This window comes from Stomoxys calcitrans, chromosome 1, assembly GCF_963082655.1.
Source record: "Stomoxys calcitrans chromosome 1, idStoCalc2.1, whole genome shotgun sequence".
NCBI lineage: Eukaryota > Metazoa > Arthropoda > Insecta > Diptera > Muscidae > Stomoxys > Stomoxys calcitrans.
Window position 1 is genome coordinate 135,790,969 of NC_081552.1, and position 8,468 is coordinate 135,799,436.

General features: G+C 36.7%; 1 long non-coding RNA gene across 2 annotated transcripts; it reads left to right on the forward strand.

Annotated features, from left to right (window-relative positions):
- The first annotated feature begins 365 nt into the window (after positions 1–365).
- LOC131995442 (uncharacterized) lies at positions 366–7,402 on the forward strand. Of its 2 annotated transcripts, none has more exons than XR_009397467.1 (3): positions 366–584; positions 648–1,347; positions 7,192–7,402. It is a non-coding gene; the product is annotated as an uncharacterized LOC131995442 (long non-coding RNA). The 2 variants fall into 2 exon arrangements; XR_009397466.1 differs by having other exon boundaries at positions 7,197–7,402.
- The last annotated feature ends 1,066 nt before the right edge of the window (positions 7,403–8,468 follow it).

Below are 8,468 nucleotides of genomic sequence, written 5' to 3' on the forward strand. Positions count from 1 at the left end.
TTTTCTCAACGTAATATTTAAACACTCCAATTTGGGTGGAGCTAAAACGTGTGAGTTGTATAGATGTCCAAACGAAAAAAAACATGTGCACGCTTACGTTCCCTCAAATCAGTCACATTTCAGTAAAATGAAATGACTGGAAAAAATATGTCTCTGGAAAAATTATCAAACTCTGACTCTCTCATGGTAACCCCTCTCTCGAAAGTGATAGTTTGCCAGACCCTGGCCGTTCACATACAACCCTGTTCTGCTGCACAGATGGCAAACCTTGTTGTACGTCCCACGCTCATGTATAGGTTGTGCCACTGAAAATCACCATTGTGAATGTCCATAAAAAAGAAAATGTCAAAAGAAAATAGAAAGGACACACGAAATGACAACACAACAGATATAGTGGTCGTTACAAAGCCAGCTATTTTTATGTAGCCAGTGAAATTAAAATAGCTGGGAAAGGCTCAAACTAAATGTGTGCTAAAAATGTTAATTGTGGTCGTTATTTGTCATTGTTGCATGTAGATATCAACCAAAACAAATACGACAAAAAAAAAATTCCAAAGCAAAATCCTAACGTACACAAGCAAAAGGTAAGAAAATTGCAAATGAAAAGAAATAATGTACATTTTAAAGTAAAAGTCTATCTCTTACAGAAAGATATACCAAACATGGAAATCCATTTGTGGAACAAATATCTTAAAAACAATTACAAAAGTCCATTGTCTGTGTTGTGGAAATTTCCTGTCGCTGACAAAATGTTGAAATCTAAAAGCCTCTGCCTTTATATTGCCTAGTGACAACAAGAAGTATGTTTCACAAATGTCCATTGAGATTGGATTTTCTATGAAAGTTAGATACGAAAACAAATGGCCTGCCGCAAAAGCCTGTGCAAAATAATACGAATGGACGCTGGAAAGTCCATGACAAATTGTCAAATCGCCTTATTACTGTGTGTGCCTAATTGGGCGCAACTGCCGTCCCTGCCTATTCATTGGCATAGTTCCTGTATTGCCCCAAAAAATATGTTCGTTGATAGCAGGTAACAAAATCTATGGGTGAAAACCATCGAACGATGTCCATACAAAATGATGCACATGCATGTCTGTCCGTCAGAGCTAACAACACAATCAAATACCTAAGGATCTGTAATGCGAAGATAAGTATATTTTTTGAAATTCATCTATTGCAATATTCTAATTCGTTTTCTCCTCTTTTCAGGTAATCTTTTTCATACATTTTTTTAATCTATTTCTTTCACTTCTAAATTTCAGGTAACATCACGAAACATCTAGTATGCTGCTATGATCTGACATCTATAAAATAATTGCAACCTAATTGTGGCAAGAGCCATTGGTAAGAGTTACTAATACTCATAGCTATAAAGTCTAGTACAGCGTAGCTTTAAGTTAGGTGTAGGGTATGTTTAGGTCTGTCTATTGTTTGAAATGTTGAGCGTGAATTATTCCGATTAGTTTTCCATTTAAATTCTCAATTTCATATTGGCAGTTTCCAATAGGTCTTCTTATTCGACATTTGAGCCACTGTTTGCATAGCTTTGCATTAATACCTTTTGAGAAATTGCTTTGGACAAAATTCTTTCTAAAAACTTCTTGTCCAGGTTTGAATTGTACATTTTTCGATCTCTTGTTGTAAGTCCTTTCATTTCGCACGTAAGCCTCGTGTAATTTTTCTTTTATTTTATCTGTGAGCAATTGCATTTGTGCCGCTTTTGGTAAAATTTGTGTATCGCCATCAGAAAGTGCTCCTAATTTCCTTAAGATTTCGTAGGCATCCGCATGTGTGATCACGTTATAGCCTGTGAGTGCAAAATAGGGTGTTACGCCTGTTGATGCGTGAACTGTCGTTCTTACTGAGCATTCAATACGAGATAGATTTTCATCCCATCGTTTTTGATCAGTTTGTAGGTAGCTTCTAATACAGTATAGTTTGTTTACCCTTTCACTAGCATTTGATTGCGGTGAGTGTATTGCTGTTCTCATGTGCCGTATTCCAAATATCTTAAGCATATTTTGAAAGGCATCAGATATAAATTGTTTTCCATTGTCTGAATGGATAATTTCGGGGACACCAAATTTATGAAAAACTTCTTCTATGAGAAATTTATTTACCAATATAACCGTGGCCTTAGACATTGCTTTTAGTATGACAAATTTTGTCTTGTGGTCCAATACTATAAATATAAAGGCTTTTCCAGAGCAGGTACGTGGATAAGGTCCTAGAAAATCTACATAGATTTTCTGGAATGGTCTTGTTGTTGCAGTTTCTTTTCCCATTGGTGGTCTTAATGTTTGCCTGGGGTGTTTTGTCTCTTTGCAAGTGTCGCACATGCTTATGAAGGTTTTTATTTGATATACCATCGATGGCAAATAGAAAAATTGCCGTATGTCATAAAGTGTTTTTGCTATACCACCATGAGATGTGTTTTCGTTGTGTGATTTTCGTATCACTTCATCTGTTAGATTCTCAGGTAGCCAGATTCGCCACCAATCCTCTTCTGTTTGGGTTTCTTCTCTGTTGAATTTTACTCGCTTGTACACAACACCTTCTGATACTTTCAGATCAGGTAGTCGATTTTTGTTTTGCTCAACTGTGTCGATTAATATCAAATATTTCTCGCTTTCAAATTCTTTCGAGTTGAAATCATTATGCCTGTTCGCTCAAATTCGACTTCTTCCATATCAAGTCTTGATAGCATGTCAGGTACCACATTCTTAGTGCCTTTTCTATGCTCGATGGTAAATTTATATCCCTGGAGTTTTAAACTCCAGCGTGCTAAACGGCCATTAAGATCATGTTGCCTCATGAGCCACTGTAAACTGGAGTGGTCAGTTATGACAGTAAACTCCATGAGCTCAACATATTACCTGAAGCGTTCAATAGCCAACAAAACTGCAAGGCATTCCTTCTCGGTAGTAGAGTAGTTTCGTTGTGCTGAATTTATATTCCTTGAGAAGTACTCTATTGGGTGTTCTTCATTATCGTTGTCCTTCTGAAAAAGGACGGCACCCACGCCTACATTTGATGCATCGCATTGTATAAAAAAGGGTTTATCAAAGTTAGGGCTGGTTAAAACAGGACTAGAGATCAGGCGTAATTTCAATTGCTCAAATGCAGCTAAAGCCTCAGGATTCATGGAAAATTTGGGCGATTTCTTGAGTGTATCGGTCAGTGGAGCTGTTAGTGTAGAGTACTCATAGATAAATCTTCGATACCAACCTACAGTCCCTAAAAATTTCCTGACATCCTTTGCGCATCTGGGTGGCTTAATATTAGCAATAGCCTTAACCTTGCTAGTGTCTGTCTTCAGTTTTCCGCTCCCAACAATATAGCCTAAATATCGCAATTCTTTATGGCAAAATTTTGATTTTCCCATATTGATTTCAGTCCTGCTGCCGTTAACTTCTGTCCAACCGTGAACATTTGAACATTTGCATGTGTGTTTCGAAATTGGGTGACACGACAAGCAAATCATCTAGGTATACGAAAACTCGGTCTCTCAACTCTGAAGGAATCACTTTGCCCATCAGGCGGCACATCCATTGAGCAGCATTGCACATTCTAAAAGGCATTACTTTAAACTGGTAATGTGGACGGCCTTGTACTGTGAATGCTGTCAAAGGTCGGCTCGATTCCTCCAGAGGAATTTGCCAAAATGCATCCTTCAGATCTATCGCTGAAATGAAGTGTGTGTCGCCCAACCTCGATAACAATCCGTCGATGTTAGGCAGTGGATATGCGTCCTTGCGAGTAACCTTGTTTAACTCTCTAGCATCCAAGCAAAGACGGTTTTTACCTGGTTTGACCACAAGAGTAACACGATTATTCCACTCTGCATTTTCCGCTATTTCAATTAAATCTAATGGTGATTTCGATTCTGAAAAAAAAATGTTACACTAATGTTGCACTTATACGGGACAACATTTTGGGAATGCTGCCTTATCCCTCTCATAGTTTTACACTTTTTACATTTTCAATCGAACATGTTAATATGCCCGTATATTGTAATTTCAACCAAATAATGCTGTAAAATGTAGCAATGCATCTAATATGCCGTTAGCTAAATAAAACGCGATTACTTTTTCCTTTTTTTATGTATTTCTTTTTAATATTTTGCCAAACATTCTACAAATTGTTTTCTTCTTCTTCTTTTCAACCAAAATTTGCTTGAACGGTGGCATGCACATGAGATGATAGCAGCTGATTTAAAGTGCGGCATTCTCCATCCTAGCCTAGCCACGGTGTAGAAAATGCAGCATTTTTTCACTTTCAGTGGGCAACACCATTACAAACGAACATTTACCCGGTGGTGGGGTTACACTTTTTTGGAGAATCGAACACAAAATTTCGATCTCAGTGCAACATGTCGAAAAAATGCTGCACTTTTTTTCACAATCGAAATCACCATAACTCTAACATTCTATCAAGTTCGTCGTACATAAGTCTTTGAACAGCAGGGCTCACTGGAAAATATCTCATTTTTCTAGGGACTGCATCCCCTATATCGATTATATGACGCTCAACGTGTGTCTTACCTAGTTCAAATTCGGAATAGCACCTAAAAGACTGTTTTACATCTTCCAACACAATCTCCTGCAAAGGCGATAGTTCATGTATTAGTGTATTCTCAACCAGACTATAATCGATCTCATTAATCATATTGTCAAAACAAACTCGTATGCCTAATTCATTCCAAAAGTCATATCCTAGTATTAGTTCTTGTCTTAAACTCGGGACTAAATAAAACAACATCTCGCGCTTCTTATCACCGCATTCTACAGTAAGTTTTACCTTGCCAATAATTGTTTGTTCCTTGCCATCTGCTATCTTGACCTTTGATTTAAAATTGATTAAACTCGAACCTATCTTCTCTAAACATGAACTTCCTAAACAACTAATTGAAGCACCGCTGTCCATCAAACCTTTAAATTCATGCCCATTCAATTTAACATTCATATATGGACGAATGTCGATTTCGATGTTCAGACAGGCAGAAGCGATTTCATGTCGTTCTTTCTTTCTTCGTTCATATCCTTTTCTGGCCTTTAAAATCCTTTTGCTTGTGCAAGGTACGAAATCTTAAAATATTTCCGATCGGATTCTTTCATAACGCTCCAAACGATCATTATAAGGTATTATAGCTTTGAGTTTTCGTTCATGGTTGTGTGAACAGGTAGGCTTTTGAATATTAATTTGACCAGGTGTTCTTTTGGCTGATGTAGGGGTTAAATTGTCAAAATCGGGTTGATTGTCGATTGTATTACCTGTGGTGATACAATAACTTTGTATATTCAAGTGTTGTTCAACTGGACACTTTACAGCTGGTTCGGCTTCTACTGAGCTGTCTCTCCGCTCGAACATGTGGGTCCAGTTCGTAGCATGTTCTTTACCTGGTTTCCCGCGCAGCGAGGACACTTTGGTGAGGTTACGCCGTCGAGCCCATATTTGAAACAAAATATTGCCCTTTGTTCAATAGGCAATCAATAAAAGAATGTCCAGGTTGCTTGCAATTCCAACAAACTAGTTGTTTGGAATTATGCATCATTGCCTCGACTTCATGTGTGTCTACATTAGGTAAAAATTCGGCTTGCATCTCATTCACTCTTCTGTAGTTTAGGTGTTGTTGTGGTTGGCGAAAAGACAAGCGTTCTCTCGGCTCTTTTACATTCTTCCATAAGTTCATCCAATGACTCAATATTCTTTGGGTATATGAGCTGAATAAGACCATCTTTTAAGTTGTCTTTTATGACTCGAATCATTTCGTATTCCTGTATGGGAAAACGCATTTGGTTTCACAACTTAATAATCTCCGAAATAAAAATATCAGCCGACTCGGATAGCATTTGTCTTCTTTCCATAATTTTCCTTTGAATTTCGAAGTCACTTTCGAAATTTCTGAACTTCCGGACAAAATGATATTTAAGTTGTTCCCATTGGCAAAAAGGGTTTTGTTGCCTGAATTCCCACAACCAATCGTGAGCTCGTCCACTCAGTAAATGGTGGAAACCTTTTACGAATATGTCCCATGGACAATTATAATCAATTCTTAGGGATTCTGCCCTGAAAACAAAATCTTCCACACTCACATATTTTGATGAGCCATCAAACCGAAGTCCCCACTTTTGCAATTGCATTGGTGTGATTGGTTTATAGCCCATGGCAAAATTTTGTGTGTGATTGTAGTTGTTGGGATGAGGTACATTTCCATATTGGTTATTTGGCCTGTAACTGTTGTCGTCCATTGCTCGGTTTGGTAAATAATTTGTGTTATTTGGGTAGAATTGTTGTTGTCGATATGAAAAATGTTGTTGTTCTTGCTCATGGCGAGTAGACTCATGATCATTATTACGGCTGCTTTGTAAAGGAATATCTCCTCGCTCATCTAACGAATTTCTAATCGCTCTTGGTATCATAACTGCCAGGTTCTGTTCTATGGAACGCATAATGCTAGCCTGTGCAGCTCCAATAGATGCGTCTACGTAATCACGTACGCTTATACCGTCAGTATTTGCTTCACAAGAAGGATTGGCATTCTCAAGTAGAGTAGGCATTCGATTTTGTTGTGACATTCTGGAGAATTCTCTTCGGATTTCTCGTGCTGTCAGACTGCTGTATTCTGGTGTAGTAATAGACTCTAATGAACTTAAAGAAGAAGAGGTATGAGGTCCTAACTGTCTAAGTGATTGATTTCGATTTGTCTCGATAACAGTACGATTCGGATCAAATCTATCTGAGTTCCTATTCGGGGTGTTGTTCAGAGAATCTAGATTAACGCTTGTGTTTGGAATATTATTCAAATTCTGATTTTGTAAATTTCTGTTAGCAATGCGAGCTGAGGATCTAGAGCCTGTTCTTTCTGTCATTTTATAATTCAAAAATATTTAAACGTTTCCCGGAGGGAACTATTAACTTCGTTTGTATGGCAATGTAAACATGCAAAAAAAAAATATGTCTGGTTTATTGAAATGGTATTAAGAAATAGGCAATTTCTGTGGTAATAAAAATATTATAATTGAAATATATTCGTTTTTTTTATGGAAATTGTTTTAGAATCTTTTAGACAATATACACATATATTATAGTTGATTAGTGTTATACATGTATTCTACAAAAACAACACTAAAAAAAAACAAATATATAGATAGTATTAATTAATTATATCTTTTTTTTCTTTTTCAGATAAGGACAATATACATAGGTGTGATGGCTGAAATCTTGTAACGGATCAAGTGACAATGGAGAATGGTTTAAAAATATGTATTTGGCTTTAAGAATTATTTTCAATTTAACACTTTCAAATTAAATTTAAAAAAATACTTTAAGCTGAAATTTAAGATGTAAAGTAACAAATTTCATTCAATTTTCCTCAATAAAAAACAAAGAAATCTAATCAGATTTAAACAAAGATGTCTTATTGGAATTTTGGGATATATTAACAATTGATCAAAAATCGGTACACTGAAAAAATTACTTTGTATGGAATACCTTCTAAATCGCATCATTCTATTTAGAAACAACAACAAATGTAATATCTAGCTTTATAGCATCAGAGTACATGATTCCTGGGACACCGCTAATAAGAAAAAGAATTTTTCCCATAAGTTTGGATTATTTATCTTAACAAAATTTTAATAAAATGGATGGTGTTGGGTAGCCAATATGCAATAGCAGTAAAGGCAGTCCCATGTTGCTGGGCGCCAAAATGTGACACCTACGAGGATCACATTCTTGGATTTCTCCAACATCTATTTTGTTGTTTATGACGGTGATACGCAGGTCAATTTGGCGACGTAGATCAACAAGGGATCTCACGCTGAAGGTAAGTAAGTTTAATGATCTATGGATTTTACTTTTTTTAAAAGACGCAAAAACTCTCCCATTGTATCAGTCTTCCAGAGTGGTCTTGTAGACGTTGGCGTTTTCGCTTGCCAAAAGGAGTTTAGGTGGCAGAACTACTTTAGTGAGTAGTATAGATGTTTGCTTCTACTTCGTCGTCATAAATGCTGTGGTGGTTCGCCTGATACGCCGAAGAAGATCTAATCGAGTTTGTTTAGAATAAGGGAAAAGAAACCATTTTGAATTCAGGCAAACATTCTGTGTGGTTTGTATTTGCCTGTTTGATAGATTTTACTTTTAAGCCGCCTAGCACCCCCAGCAAGGCGAATCTATTTCGAATGCTAATGTTGATAGTTGAAATGTCTTCATTAAACTGGGATATTTTGACATTTTGAGGCAAAATAGAGTTATCACGCCTTAGTCTTTTGCGTTCGTTTTCAGGCGTTTTTGCTCGCTAGAGCTAGACAAGAATCAGCATCGTGGTTTTAAAATACGCAATTGGATGTTTGGAAAGTTATATTCTATTCTCAATTCGCTAATAACAAATTATACAAATTTTGCAGTAAAAAAAGAAGTCTGTCCAAAGTCCATGGTTGTTTCCCAATAGGTAAATTATAAAT